Source organism: Tauraco erythrolophus, chromosome 2, assembly GCF_009769465.1.
Source record: "Tauraco erythrolophus isolate bTauEry1 chromosome 2, bTauEry1.pri, whole genome shotgun sequence".
In the NCBI taxonomy this organism is placed as follows: domain Eukaryota; kingdom Metazoa; phylum Chordata; class Aves; order Musophagiformes; family Musophagidae; genus Tauraco; species Tauraco erythrolophus.
In genome coordinates, this window is record NC_141466.1 from 79,868,631 (window position 1) to 79,885,214 (window position 16,584).

At 36.7% G+C, this 16,584-nt stretch overlaps 1 protein-coding gene across 1 annotated transcript in view; it reads right to left on the reverse strand.

Annotated features, from left to right (window-relative positions):
* The window catches only part of PRKN (parkin RBR E3 ubiquitin protein ligase), a 796,707-nt gene that overhangs the window by 459,390 nt on the left and 320,733 nt on the right, over positions 1-16,584 (reverse strand). The window lies entirely within an intron of this gene.

The following is a 16,584-nucleotide window of genomic DNA, read 5'->3' on the forward strand; positions in this document are numbered from 1 at the left end:
CTATTTCTTTAATAGGAAGAAGAAATCCCAAACAAGCTTGTCTATTTGTCAGCACAAGAAAGCCTGAAAGATATTCATACGCTTGGGGAAAAAAAGAAAGAACACCCCCACCCCCACCCCCCCCAACCCCTGTTCACTTGCTTGTAAGTTAAAAGGCAAACAAAGAATTACAGCCTTTTGGAAATATTAAACCAGCCACTGAAATACATCCTACATTTTACAATGATGACATCTTACCAAAGCGAGCCCTTACTACTCTACCAATACAACCACGTTTTTTTTGTAACACATCTAACCTAGTTCTAATGAATGCGGTTCAATGGGCTTACCAAACAGCTTTCTCCCTAGCAAACTAAGCCACTGCTGTACTTCCAAAACTTCTCCTTAATTGTGTCTATCGGGAATTCAGAATATCTTATGACTCAACAGGAGACTGAGTCCAGGGGAAATGCATGCAGAATGGCAGCAGATTAATGTAGTGCCAACCTATTCTGGTTGACTTTTTAATTAAAGAGTAAATAGGAAGGCAAATAACGTGCACAAGCAGGAAAAATAAATGCATAAATTCAAGTGACAGATTACGTTTCTAATAACAACAAAACACGGTTGCGTGCCAAAGTTATTAATATAGTTTAATTATGTCACAGGTAAGATTTGTGTATAAATCATATTTAGGGCATCTCACACCAAAGAGTAAAATAATTCATTAAAATGTATTTGGACAGACACTTAATCATCTTTCACGGAGTAATTATTTTCGGAAACCCAAAGAAACATACCTCTGTCTCCAAAGGGACAGGAATTACAAATGGGTACCTAATTTTCAAATCTTTTGTCCCTGTAGAAGTAAATAAATCACTTCCTCTACAGGACTGGAAGGATAGAAGAAAAATTAATACTTGGGTATTTTGAATAAGAGGTATCCACAGTCTTATGCTATAAGCAAGATGAATGAGTCAGGAGGGGAGAGGGCTGGGATGAACAAGCCAGAGCAGAAAAACAGATTACTGATTTTTACCATCAGACAAACATCAAACTCTGGCAGTCACGCATAATAAGCAACATATGATTCGAATTTCCCTTTAATTTCATGGACGCTCTGCCTAAGAGGGCTCATTGGTTTTGATTGTTTGTTTTTATTCAGGATGATTTGACAAAATTAGCTTTCGCAGTTCCTTCCTTTATTGTTGATGTTGTTATTTTGCACAGCATTTTAGAGAGAAAATGGACTGGTAAATGCTACTGATCTCAATAAAGTCAATGATATCCAAACCTTAAAATCAAATTGCTCAGAAGACAAAGAAGACATCCTAAGCTAGGATTTCTGTTGTCTAGCCAAGCAGCCTGAATCCAAGTTATGAGACTAAACCAATGTTTTCTATTTAATTCCTCCTGTACTTTATATATGTGTGTGTGTGCGCGTATGTGTGTTTGCCTTCTGTTTACATAATAATTATAACTTGTTCAATAGCCATACAAATGAAACAAACGCTGGCTTTGTCTCTTAAAGTGAAGTTTATGTAAGGAACTAGAAGGTACTTGATGTTGGGACTCGCCTGATATCCCATCGACCCATGATATCACTACGTAACACAGGAAAAGAAAATGTCATTTTTGGCACTGCTGTGTTGCAGAATGTACACTTCAGATATAGAAGCTCTCTAAATGTGAATTGATTTGATTCCTTTGCATAGTATCATTGTGGAGAATTTTGTCATTCACTATATATAACAACACTGAATCTGTAGCCTATGAATCACTCCATACGATTTTAACATAACTAGAGAAGAATGAGCCTCAGTTTTAAAATAATAACATATATTTAGAGTAACTTTTCATACACATCTTATATTAGTTTCCATTTTACGTTCCCTGTAAAAGTATCCCAGGCTATCTGTTGGAAGGAGCATTTGGTTAATCTCTAATAAAATGGATATAATAGTATAATCATATGCTTTAAGTCTCACAAAAGATCATACCAAAGTGCACGCTACTGAAAAGAGTAGACTGCAACAATCTCAAAGGATTAAACCAACTCCATATTCAGGGAAATAGCTTTTATCTAACTCTAAGGAGTACTTTTAACAACATGGCAAGAGATATGAGCAGAGCATAAAACCACAACAGAATAAACCCTTAAGAAAATAAAGAAGATAAAACACATGTGGATGCAACCAAAAGAAAACCTAAAGCACAAATCAAATCTGATTAAAAATATGGCTCAGCAAAACATCTGAAAAAATCTACAAACAAGAAAGATAAATCTACAAACCTATAGACATCAATTTTGGTTAAGTGACAATACTAGGTAGTATTTCAGGAATGAACATGCAACAAAATAAACTTTCATTTGTTAAGTATGATTTTTCCTCTTAGAAATAGAACAGTAACTACTGAAAGTATAGTAGGTGCATTTATCAACTTAAAAGCATTGCATTCTGCACTCTGAATACTGCTAGGAAAGAAGAATCCAAGAAGTGCCAAATTTCTTAACCTTCCAGCTTAATTGGATCTAACTTTTAAATGGACCTGCTTACAGACTTCCACAAAATTCATTCTGTGCATGCATGACAGGCATGACTGTGGAAGTGCTTCCAGTTTCTAGCAGACAGAGAACAAGATTTGCTTTAAGGGCCAGTAAAGGCCCATTGTTAAGACATGATTCAAACCCAGTGAAGTCAATGGCAGTATCACTATCTGCTAATCAGTTGACCAATTAAAACATGAAATCTAAGCGATAACATCATCTTAAAGAATGCTGCCTTAGAATGATACTAGGTCCAGAAATCGTCTGGAACATAAAAGGAAGGAATGTGATTGTCAAGTCAGCAAAGCAAGGGAGATGATTGAAATTTGCTATATATTCTCATTAGTTATTCAATATTGATGTTGTAATAAAGCAAAATATACCTTCCCATATTCTTTGGAAAAAGTTTTGGAGAAGGCAAATCCTACCACGAAAGAAACAATGTCTTTGTGATCTCATAGAATTTGACAAACAGAAGGGAAAATTATTATTACCATTATTAAATGAAGGTAAAATATAATAATTTAAGTCTATGGAATATGGAAAATGAAATAAGATCTTCTGATTCCTACTTCTCTATTAGTATGGAGCACTGAGGCCTACAACTTAAGGAGGACATGGACCTGTTGGAGCGGGTACAGAGAAAGGCCACAAGATGATCCAAGGGCTGGAGAACCTCTCCTATGAAGACAGGCTGAGAGAGCTGGAGTTGTTCAGCCTGGAGAACTGAAGGCTCTGGGGAGACCTTACAGCAGCCTTCCAGCATTTAAAGGGGGTCTACAAGAAAGCTGGAGAGGGACTTTTTACAAGAGTGTGTAGTGATAGGACAAGGGGGAATGGCTTTAAACTGAAAGAGGGTAGATAAATCTAAGGAACAAATTCTTTATTCTGAGGGTGGTGAAGCACTGGAACAGGTTGTCCAGAGAAGTGCAGATGTCTCATTGTCAAGGTTTAGCCCAGTGAGCAGCTAAACGCCACGCAGCCACTCAGTCACCCTCCCCCACCCTCAGAGAATGGGAAAGAGAATTAAAGGAGAAAAGCGAAGGAGATGCATGGGTTAAAATAAGAACAATACAATAACAATAATAATAATAATAACAATAACAATAATAATAATAGAATATTAATATTTATGAATAATTATATGTGATGTATAATATATACAAACGAGTGATGCACAGTGTAACTGCTCACCACCTGGTGACCAACACCTGTCCCATCCTGGTAAACGATCCTGAAACAGATCTAAGTGCCAACACCACCATCCTGGACATGAGTGAGTGGCCCAAAAAGAGAGCAAGAGGGAGACAGTACTCCAAGAGTCTGAGAGTGAGAGCCTCTAGAAGAGCAAGAGCCCTTCTTTCTGGTCAACTCTCATCTATATACTGGGCATAATGTTGCATGATATGGCACAGTTCATTAGCCAATTTAGCCCTCAATCCTAAGATCAAATCATAAGGGAAGTTGTGGACCCTTTGCCCTGGCTATTCTCGCTCCCAGCCTGTTGTGCTCCTGCACACTGGCAAAACATGAGAAGCTGAAAAGTCATTGATGTCTCAGTACCAACTATAAACATCAGGGCCCTACCAACATTCTTCTCGCAATGAATCCTAAAACTTAAACACAGAGCTCTTCTAGCTGCTAAAAAGAAAACTTATCTCTGTCCCAGTCAAAACCAGGACACCCCTGGCCAGGTTGGATGAGGATTTGAGCCACATGGTCTAGTGGAAGGTGTTCCTGTCCATGGCAGGGGGGTTGGAACTATTTGATCTTTAAGGTCCCATCCAACTCAAACCCTGCTATGATTCTATGATTCTATGGCAGGACAGTCCTGTCATACTGCGATATGTACATATTGTGGTATAGTTATAAAGTAGCACAAATATTTAGTTAACTCGAGTGATACAAAACCATTCCTGACGAGGACCATTTTTGATTATTTTTAAATATAATACAAAGCATTTATCTTACCAGTTTTTATAAGGCATGAAGAATTATCTTTAGATGTCACAGTGGAAACAGCTTCAAAAGTTGTCATGTGTGACTTCCTGAAATGAAACTCATCTGGCCTAATTTTAGCCAACAGCCTTTCTTTGCATTTGGCTTTTTCTTGTCTGGAATTTTTGCTTCGAAGTTACAATTTATTATTTCAACGCTTCATCAGCTGCCTGCCTTGAACCTGTGTTGTAATTGTTTGATTAGGTGTAATAAACTTACTTTCCTACCTGCGACACACTGTAACACAAAGAGATGCAACTTAGATGACTAACATGATGCATTATTGAACAGCCCAAATTAAAAGGGAATAAAATTAAGGCTGCTATCTGTCTGGATGATGGATGGTCTTTGCTTTCATCTTTTTAAATCATGAATCTAGTTTTCTGTCTCACCAGTTCAGCTTGTAATTCTTTCACAAAAGATTTTTAACATGCTGTGTTTCCAGGGAAGTGGCAACTCCCTGCATCCCAATGACCTCTGATATTTGACATCCTGTCCCCTACACCATTTTCTTGTATCTGATTACATATAGCGAAAGGTCAGATTTTTTACTTCAGATATCAGTGTGCTCATGGGAGCTGACAATCAAAGAAAAAACTTAGTATGGAGGAAAATAAACAAAAGTGACCTCCTACTCTCACCCTTATAGCTCTTTGGGATGTCTGACTCTTTCTCATATTAAAATCCCTCAAAAGAGAACAACAAAAATGAAATCCATAAGCTGGGAAGAATTCAACTCTCGTAAAAATCTGCTGTGTATGCAGGAAAATCAGGAAGTAGCCCAAGAGGGAATCATACAGAAACAGACAAAGCTTGCAATGAAGTTTGCTCTTATCATTAGAAAATCTGCAGATTTTGCTCTGAATTAACTTAAGATACTACAGTGTATTTTGTCCTTACACCAAAACACTGTAGCCTTAAAGAAACCCTCAATACTATAATTGTTCAAAAAGCAAGGGATATCAAACATAGCAGTACCTTACAGTACTTTTAACATTTTCTCTAATGCATAAATAGCATACTATTTATATACTGATGCTCAAGAAAAGAAGATAATGTCCAGTGGCTTGAGTAACTCCATGTAGTATTCCTTAACCAACAGGTCCCTTGACATCAAATGATAAAGTTTTGACAAAATGCCTCAGAAAATCTCCATGTAAATACAGATATGCTTTGCTTTCTCACTAGCATGTTTGGAAACAGGTTGTAAAATGACAAGTAGACGTGACAGCAACAACATACTGAAAAGTATGTAAAGAAGGTGCCGGTACGTAAAGAAGGTGAATTGACTTAAGGCTGGCCTTAGTTCAACATAGTACAAGCTATTGCCATAGTCCAGTTGAGAATTTCTCTTTAAAATTCGTCTTTAAATGTTCCAAAATTGGCATTCTTGTATGTACTAAACTGGAAGGAATAGCTAATACTTAAAGAGATTGAGAAATTCACAGAAAAGTTTGAGCACAAAACAATAAAATGTGATGCACCTTGAAGCATATCCAAAGGTAAAATGATAATTCTAGGGAATATATACTGAAACTCACCCTTTCAGAGACAAAGATAATGCTGAAAGACATGATTTGATGTGATGCCATGGCAGTTGATGATGTAGAAATGAGAACATAATGGGAATGAAAATGGTCAACATACATTTCAACTGCATGCATAAAAGGTATTCCATCGTTGGAAAGGACGAAAAAACGCATTCCCTATCTAGCTCTTGCATAACCACACCTTTGTTTAATTCTGTTTCCAGACTATTATTGATAAACATGCATGCAACAACCAAGGTAACAAATGATTACACATTTTAAGGCTGTGCCTTGCCAGAGAAAGAATAAATGATTAAACATATAAAAAGGAAGCATATAAGAGTACCCTGATAAGCAAGAGAAATGCAAATTGTGAAAAAATCTCCCTGAAAATTTATTTAAAAGTTTTATTCTTGTTATTATAAAATATGTGCACGTAACAAGTATTAATATATTAATCCTCAAATATCCTCGTGAAATAGGGATGTATTATTTATCTTTTTCTGTTTGAGAATATAGTTATCGGTTTCCAGTTCAGTGAAGTATTTACTGAAGTATTAAGTTTAAGCACTTGACTAATTCCAGTTTTCTAACTGAACTAGAAGTATCTTACTCATTCAAGACTAGAGCCCTTAAATATCCAGGCTCATGAGTAAAATGCTAGGAGAACCAAAATTTGAAGTTCTCTGAGCTAAGACCTGATTTTTCTTCTTCTCCTGTTCATTAAACTCCCCAGAAGAGGAGCAGACGCCAAACGCACTCATAAACTTAACTAGGAGATTAGCAACACTAGTAAACACTGAATATTGAGCTATCAAGTATTAGCAGAGAGATGAAGCAGTAGACTATTTTTTCTTCCCACGTTCGTCCATATTTCTTATATGTAACAGTAAACACTCTTGTGTTATTCAGCACATTCACAATGACATCTGTAGTATTAAACATAGATCGAAAAACATAATGTTTAACATATATGCATAGATTTGAATTTACAATGCATGCTGTAATGTTTTCCTTTTGGTCTTGTCTATTATGTACTCAATAATTCAAAACAACCCAAGCTGAGTAAATAGCAGGACTGAACATCAAGTTTCCCATATTATTATTGAGTAGGAAAAAAAAACCACAACTTGTTTAGAAGAACTGAACAATTGTATATTTAAAACACTGAAATTTAACCACCATCTGTTAGCCTCTAAGGCAGCTTTCATCAAGGCCATCACCTCTTCATGAGTCACTACGGGGAGCTATCATTAACATTAGCTATGATTAATGAGGATGTTGCCAATTGCAATTATTCCACTCTAAAGCTTAGCAACATTCTTACAGTGTCACAGAGCCTAACTACCACCTCCATCCTCTCAGTTGCCTCATTAAAAAAAAAAAAAAAAAAAATCCCTGTTGCAATTTACTTGAGATTATAATGCAAAACCCTAGAAATTCTGGGAAGCTCTCCTTGGTTACAGAGATGACTTGGTCCTTTCAGGCTGCCTCTAGAAAGTAGTAAGACGTAATCACTGAAAGAAGAGCCTGCATCCACTATAGCACAGGGGTTTAAAAAAATTAAGGTAAAAGGTGAAAAAAACCTTTATCTCATCACATTGGAAGCTGACACATCCCAGATTTGGTTCAGCCCCGAAGTGTAACAATTATTTTTCCCAAGCTACATTCTTTTACTTGTGAACTTCATACACAGAAAAGAAAAATGATCTGAATTGCTAGGTCTAATTCAATCATAAGGCAAAGAAGACAAAATGTCAGCCTAGGCTCTAACTCTGTAAATCTAAAGGAACTTAATCCTAATTAGTATGTTTCAGTATGCTGCTGTTAATAATGCTATTATTAAATGCTATTGTAAATAAGAAAGACTTTGACAACCTACCTCCGAACACACCTGATTTTTTGTTGTTGTTTTTTTGAGGCTAAATAGCATGGTGTTTTATGTTTGGGTCATTTGAATGGATCCATATTGCAAAAGCTCTCTCTTTTCTGTTGGGTTCTTCCACCCAAAATCTTTCCCTTCTGTCAAGTGGGAAAATTACACAACAGTTCAACCAGAAGTAAGTAAAACAATTGATAAACTCCTTTTCTCAGGAACAGCAGCAGTATACTGCTTTGGTCTTGCCAGATTATACCGACCATATTTCCACTTCACAGCCTGCCTAACATTTGGGCTCCATCAGTAACATGCAGCGTGGCACTGCAGTAAAACAACGGACTATTTTAATCACACAAAATGTGTATGAAGTAAAGGAAATAGCTTTTGCTTGATGCATGGTTAACATAAAATCAAAATACATTCGAATGGGTTATTCTGGGGTAGCCAAATATCTCTGCAAAAGTAACAAAAGAACTCTAAAATGATTTCTTAAAATGTCTGTTTGTTTCGGCAGTTCTGCTCTGAGGCACTATGTAGCCACTATGCTAAAAGCAATCTTTTATTTTCTGTTACTGTAAATACAAAAAAAAAAAACAACAACAACCAACTCATAAAACATCATTATAGCTGAAGCTTAGCCTCACAAAGAAAACTTGTATCGCTAAATCCATGGTAGTCTCCTGCTGAAGAACTTTCTAACAGCATTGGTCTTTGTGCTTGTTCCTTTCTCTCATGGCTGCATTTTCTTGGGTTGGTTGAAAAGTACTGTGCCACTAGAACATACTGCTTCTAATGGATTTGATGGTGCTTCTCCTCTAAAAAGAGACAGTCCCTTAATGCTGAGTAACGTTTACAACACAGTGAGGAGACTGACCCTTAGTCCAGCTTCACAGGCTCCTGCTTACTTAGGGCTTTTGTTCAGCTTAACTACCCCCAGGAAAAACTAATTTTTGTAAATTTATTCCCCAATTTAGAAAGGGCACTGTGAAATCCTGGCTATCTATAAAAATTGTATCTTAAATTTAATTCAACATTTTTGTTCCTTATTTATATTCTTTACTTTGTTTACTTAAAACAATTACACTAGGCTGGTTGATGCGTAAACTAATACAATACCAGACTTTCAATAAATCCTATTTTTATTAAAATAGGGGAAAAAAACCTACATTCATAATGTTAGTAATGTTACATATAAAAGTCCTTTTTAAGAACTGTTTAGAAATTAGAAAATATTACTAAGAAATTAATTCTTCACCGAGTTTCCTTTAAAATCTTCTGTGCTAGTACAAACCACAAAAGAACCATCACACCATTTTTACTTACCAGCAAACATCGGGGTATTCTCTGGTATTGTTGAAAATACTTAACTTCAAGACAGAATCTCCCTCCTTACAGTCTACACCATGCTTCAGATTGAAACTCTAAAGAACTTTATTTTTTGCTTTGCCAATAGCTGAATGTACTGTCAAAAATCAATCATAATGTCTTTGCTGAAGGTTTCGGTCGGAAGACAAATTGGCTGATATCTAACTATTCATCTTTCACAGTCCCCATTTCTGTTCTACTGAACATTTTGCAAATACTGAAAAATAGATATAGAAATGGCTATCTTTCTTTCGCTTCCTTCCATGCTTAGGAAAAAATGTTTTGATTTGTTTCTAGCCTTGTTTAAATTAGTATGAGAAAAAGAGATAGAAAGCAATTTACTGGAGTTGGTTTAATAAATTTATGTTGCTTTTAATCCTGAAATATTCCCATGTGCTGGCTTCCATTACAATTCTGTTTCATCATCTCCCTCCTCTACAGCATCTGCCTACACAGACAGCTTAAACCACTCCCTGTTTTTCAGAATGGATGCACTATGCTTTGCATCCTTACAAAGGATTCCTTAACTCACTTAAAACATGGATTTCAGAGCCAATCTGAACTTTTGGGAGCACAGACTCTGTACAAAACACACAGCACTGGCACATAAGGAACTGCCAAATGGACAAAAGATGCCAAGACACAAGGCTGAAGGAACGTCTGTGGTCTCATGAATCCCAAGATCTTCCACCAAAGCTACTTTGTCCAAGCCAATATAAAGACTACCCCTTCATTCCTTTTGATCTGCCTATTACTAGCTTTATACCTACCCGTAATTATTTTATACCTGTCAAGCTAGACAAAGTGTAGCCTAAAAATATAAGGTTCACCTGCTTCCAAAATCTTGTCAGGTGCAAGTACATAGAAACCCTCACAAGAAACAATAGGAATTTTGTAACTCATAGGACATTGATACATAAAATTGCCGGAAGGTAACTAAGCAAAATCACATGACCGCTAAGAAACTTCTCAGAGTGTCTTTTGGAAGGACAGCAATATCTGCATGCCACCAATATTCTCTTAAAATCCAGTATAAAAATAATCTAACACATGGAGCAAGGAATATAAAGAAATATAAAGGATTTTACTAAAAGTTAAAAAAGACATTAGAATAAATTGGTTTAGGTGTCCAGGAAACCTAGCAGACCACTTGTTTCTTAATGGAGAAAGACGTGAACAGCTAACTAGGCTTGGCAGAGGACCCTGTGTGTTAAGTAGATGCAGAGTTATTGCTAGCACTAGAAAATATTCTCCTGTATACCAGCTGGCTTATGGCAAGATAAACTATACCATGAGTTTGCGTATTTGAAACATTCTTGAAAAGTGAAGTCAAGGTCTGCGCAGTATGTTCATGCATACGAGACCTCAGTGGAAGGTGGAATCATAACAGTTTCTTAGGTAAAGATTAGCTAATTAGCAACTATGCATTAGAGACTCCAAACATGACTGTATGGTCAGAGAAAAGTCAATGTGAAAAAGAAGAGTACTAACTCTACATGTTCAAAGGGACCTGCGGTTCCAGAGATGGATGTGTTGCACCTGTAATTTCCACCTCCAGGGTGCTCGAATATTAAACTGTTTTTTTGTGGGTAATGATAGTGGAGAAAACTGTACCTATTGCATGATAGTAGTAGGGGGAGGAAAAGGCAAAGATCCAAACACCTACTAAGAGTAGTAAAATTGGCACAGGCAACTAGGAAATGCACACACATACACGAACGCAAAGAATTTTTTATTTAGGTATATTTACTGATGAAAGGTAATTGAATGTTTTCCGGTTTTAAAAAGCGTCCTTTTATCTGTATAGGAAGTAAAAAATTGCTGAAAACCTTCCGCAGTAAAAGATGCTCACTTTTTCTCATTAATCAGACTCAGTGTTTAAAACTGTCACAAGCCCCTGCAACATTTTCCTAATGACTATCACTTTTGACTAGATATCCCACTGTTTGTCTGTAGTCTAAATAACTGTCTTGAAATCCATCACCACTAGCAGATACACACACAACTTAAATGACAGAGCTCCAGGCTGACAGAAGTGAGGTGGAAGGAAAACAGGAAAGCTGGTATCTTCTGCAGTTGAAGACTGACAAAATCCTGAAATCACGCTGCAGTTGACTACACAAATAGGCTAGGAAAAATTCTAATGGTTTTAAACCAAACGATAACCCAGAAAATGAAGAGCACATTGTGCAGTCCTAAGCAGCTCCATAAAACAGTGTGATACTTCCAAAAACCACATTTAGTCCAATAGAGCTGTCACCATAGAGTCCTCTGTGAATGAGAGACAGAGTACTACTAAACAACATAGCTTCTACTTATTAGTCACCCACAGTGAGCTGCAGATCTTACTAATCTTACTAACCAGCAAATGCATCTCTCTAACTATTAACACAGGCACATGCTTAAACATTTTCAAAGCTAATTGTGTAGAAAATGAGCAGACAACATGTGCACAAGTGAATGGGAATGTGCATGCACAAAGGAAAGCGCTGGCCAAAGGACATCTCCGTGCATGCAACGACACGTTGCCCTGGAGAAGTCCATGCTGACAGCACGCCTAATTTCACGTTCGGCTAAAAGAGAACATATGACTCCGTGAACATTCTTAAAAGTACATTTTTGAGGGTGTATGCATTCATATTCTGACTTCAAACTGAACAACCTACGAGGAGAGTAAGGTTTATGCCTCAGACAAATAGAAAAGACATTTCTGTTACGCAGCAGAAGTTTCTTCAACTGGTTAACTGTTTATATCAGCAGTGATATCGACTCCTTAGAAACTTGGCAGTCAAGATATGGGAGATACTTGTAAGGGGTGGCTGGAAGATGTGAGGCTTGCAATCAGAAATGGTTTTCTGCAACATTTCTGAAGCTGCTAAGAAAAGACTCATCTGGCATCGTCTTATAATCAAGAGTTTCCCAGAAAGAAGTCTAAACTGAGATATATTCTGCTTAGAATAGTCTTAAAAAAAGCTCTTGTATACTGAGAAAATGAAGAAAGCATCTTTAGATGAACAATTATTTATTTCATTCATGGATATTTAATGCTAAACAATAAAATAAGAATCTGTTCAGTGGAGCTGCAGGAGAGGCTTATCCTGTTGGAAAAGTCTTCACGATGAATCTTTTGATATGAAAGATTCTTTCTGCCTCTGCTTCTGTACTGAAATAATGCTCTATGCAACTTACGCTGAGAAGGAATACATTTATTTGTCATGCTGCCTGTTGGAGCAGCTGTGTCCTAGGCCTTGAAAACTGAATATGTTCTTGAATTTTGACGATTGCACAGAGAGAGGAATTTTTTTTTACACTGGAGTTACCATTTAGGAAAGGGTTTTTTTGTTTGTTTCAAAGACATCAGTGGAAACAGGAACAGACTCAACAGCTTGATAGGAGTCAGTGTGGTCTCAACATTATATGCTGGATTTCACTGCACAACAGAGAATGCCAGGGTCTTAAACTAAAGAGATGAGATGCTCTGGTAGGTGGTCTGAGCTGGAAGTCTGAGAGCTTGACACCCACGGATTCTACACCTCACGAGGGGCTTGGATAGGGGTCCATCAGGGCATTACCTCAAATACAGCAAAAGATCAGAAAACAAAATATATTTCAAGTGCAATAGTTAGAATTCAAACCCCACAGTTTTACAGGAAGCTACATGTTGTCAGGCACTTTCCAAAGTGTTCAGAAAGAAGCAGAAATGCACCAGTGGAAAACATAACATCTCCCTTCTCTAATAAATTCTATTCCACTCCAAAACATTGCCTGCATTTTCTGAAGATCTTTGCCCCAAGTTAAACAGACCTATACTAATAAACACAGTAAGTAATCTTTGTGTGCTGTGTGGCAAATTCTGTCATGGTTTAGAAACCCTCAGGATTTGATGACATTCATCAAAATACATACCAGAGGACTCACACATTTTTCTCAAGCATTTTTCATAAAAGATTGAAGCAGCGTTTGAAGAGCTTACAGTGACAGAAAAGCAGCAAAAGGATTTCAGTCATTAACAGCTCTGGCAACACAGAACTAATACGAACACTATCATTTTATTTCCCGCAATACCATGCCATAGCTATTAATGATGCCATAGTTATTGATCCATCAGAATTTCCATTATAGACCAGCATTTTCAGAGAGGATATAAAACACACTCATTTCCTCAGTCTTAGACATTTCAGCCCAAATGCCAAGATTTTATTCAATCCTCTGCCTGCAGAGGAAAAAACTAAACACTTTCCAGCAATTAAAGATCCTTTTAAGTCATAAACATTTTTTTTATTCCACTTTTAAGAAATATTTCATTCCAAATAAGCAAGGAGGAGGATGAAAAAAACATTACATATTTATCAAAGGTATGGTATATTAACACTTTAAAATCTGGGGCAATTTCTCTGAAGTACTTGATTAATATGCCTCACTCTTGACTTGGAGGTTTAAACGCTTCCTCAGGCTCCTTTACTATCACTAGTTTTTAATAATCCAATCGCTAAAATATGTACCTTGAAAAAAAAACACAACATGCATTTTATAAAATATACAATCCGCACTTGAGGAGTTTAAAATAATTCTAAAGGTCAAATACTATGATGGTTAGTCAAAACCTAAGCAGGCATCAACAGAAAAGAATTCCATTAGATAAGACAGACAAAATCTGCCAGATTTGGTCCACAGAGAGTTTTAATATATGAACAAACTTCTCTAAGTACATATTTACACAAATTATCAGAGTATGGCCTTTTGGGTAAATAATATTTAATTATAAACACTCTGAGGGGATCATTCCATTTCTTACATTCTGCATTCTACATTAAATACACCTGAGGACATGGAGCAAATACACTTGTCAGGAGAACTGCAGTCAGAATTTTTTCCCCTGTGTATTTGATTGGTTCGGTGTAGTGTCTTTATTTGAAAATCTTCATGGAAAAAACACAGTCAGTACTGTGTCACTGACAACAGAGCACAGATTATTTTGGATTCCTGGTTTTCAAGAACTAAATTTAATTGCCATAGTTAGGAGTAAAAGAAACATTGTTAGAATCTTAAATCATTTCCAAAAACAGTCTAAATGAAAAGACGAGATAAATCAAGACTATGAGCTCAACTCGAGGTGCTACATTTTCTTTGCAGGCCTACAGTACCCCACAAGGCAGTTTTTTCCATACTTCTCAAGTTGCCTTATCTCAGTCAAACAGAGACTGCCAAATGTTTTTGTAACTAATAAGTTGACTTATTTTTGAAATAAATTCAGTGTTATACTGATGATTTTTTGTCCAAAGTCACCTGTATCCCAGGATTTAACTTAAAATATAAAACTATGTTTTTTACTAATGACTTGATTCTGTATTAGAGAAAACAAAACAAAACAAAACACAACTTAAGTTTTACTTCTATACAAAAATCTTAAAGCTTTTAGCTATTATTTAAAGTCTATTTTTATTTTTGTCTTTTAATTCAGAGAGAACATCCTACTTTCTCAATGCTCTGCTGTGCTTTCGATAGTATAGTTATGACTATCGTTGGAAATCCATCTGGGTGAACAGGAAAACTAAGCTGGCAGTAGTCATTCACAGGCCTAATAAGATTTTCCAAAACAGCTCCTGAGCAAACAGTGAACATCCTGCTGCTGCTTCTGTTTTCTTGCACCCAGAAGTTTGAGGTGACTTCGACCAACTGTTTGTAAGATACTGACTGCTTTATTTTAGGTCAATGGTTTTGCCAACAGCTGCTCCACTGTAGAGCTTCCCATTTACTGGGGAGTACAAATGGAAAAATTATAAAAAAGAAGGTGAGAACGACACTCCGGTACCTGAGAGCAGCTAAATGCAATGGCAAGGAACCCAGCAGCATCCCAGGGAAAGCAAATGATTTAACCACATGACTGCCTACCTCATTACAAAGAGAAATATAGTCTTGCAAGTTTTGCCTCCGTCCTGTGCCATGTGGAATAGCAAATCTCAGCATCTCATACAACAGCTGTTACAGTGAATTTATGAAGTATGTACTGTTCATTTTCCTCTGTACCCTCCCTCCTTTTTTTATTTCCTTAATCAGGCATCAGCAAAGCAGGCATGATTGAACCTGTTTCTAGCTTTTCCATTACTTATTTATGTACGTCTGCTCCGGGGCTACACAAGATGGTGGGAGATGTGGGAGAAATTTTGCATATCATTGTTTCAAGATAGTACCAGTATAAACGCCACTGATACAGCAGAGTATCTTCCCACGGGCACTAATTAAAAAGCAATAAGCTCACTTGAGAAGTGTTTGCTTCCATTTCTTTCTTTTAGTACTCAATGCACTGAAGTTTTTCTCCTTTTCACCCTGATTATAACTACATATTAAAAACTGAGACAAAATAAAGGTTGGAGGGATAAATTTTTAGCACAACCCAGAAAACAAATCTCTTTTGTTGCTCTCCTGTGCATGCTTTTGTATAATGAGTTGCAACTAAAATTTTCTGACTAGATAGCCTTATTTTTATAAATCTGAGTGTGCAAGAACTGCTTATTGACAAAAGCCTGGGTTCTGAAAACAGGCTACTGACTTGACAGCCAGTTTGTTTGTGATTAAATATAAATATTTTGGATATTATCTGCAAAATATTAACTTCTTTAATAGTTACCACATACCCATCACTGTCAGGGACTAGTATTACAAAATATGCGTAAATCGTATATTCGTATGTGAATATACAAGCTTAGCCAGATTATTTTCTGACAGTAGAGCAAAAGCAAAATTAGTGCAAGTACATGGAGATGGTTCACTTTGCCTGTAAAGAAGATGCAGACAGCTGACAGAGTACAGCACAGACAGTGCAGATTAGGAACAAACAAATGAGGCCTCAGAAGGCACCAATGGGAAGAGAAAGGAATGGTGGAAGGAGAGGAGAAGAGAGGGCATTTCATTTTTATTTACGCATATCAACAGCTATCCCTTTACTCCCTGTAATTACAAATTGCCTACTGTCTCTTTGCTTATACACCTTGCTGCTAGGTAAAGACATCAAATACAGAAACTCAGGTTCTGAGGTAAATTCCTCAGTGCCTAACAATGGAGGAAAACAAGTTTTACTACTGAGGAATCAAGGACCTGCTCCTTGCTTTCCTGCTGAAGGAGACAGGAGAAGAGTCTAAGCTTAAGGACGGAGCCATATCCCATAACTCTACCTCCTATAAGTCTGTAAATCTCTTTGGTCTCCAGCTTTCAGAGATAATGTAACTAAATTCAATAAAGTACATTTAATTAATTTATTAACTTGTAACCGAGACTTTAAACAGGAA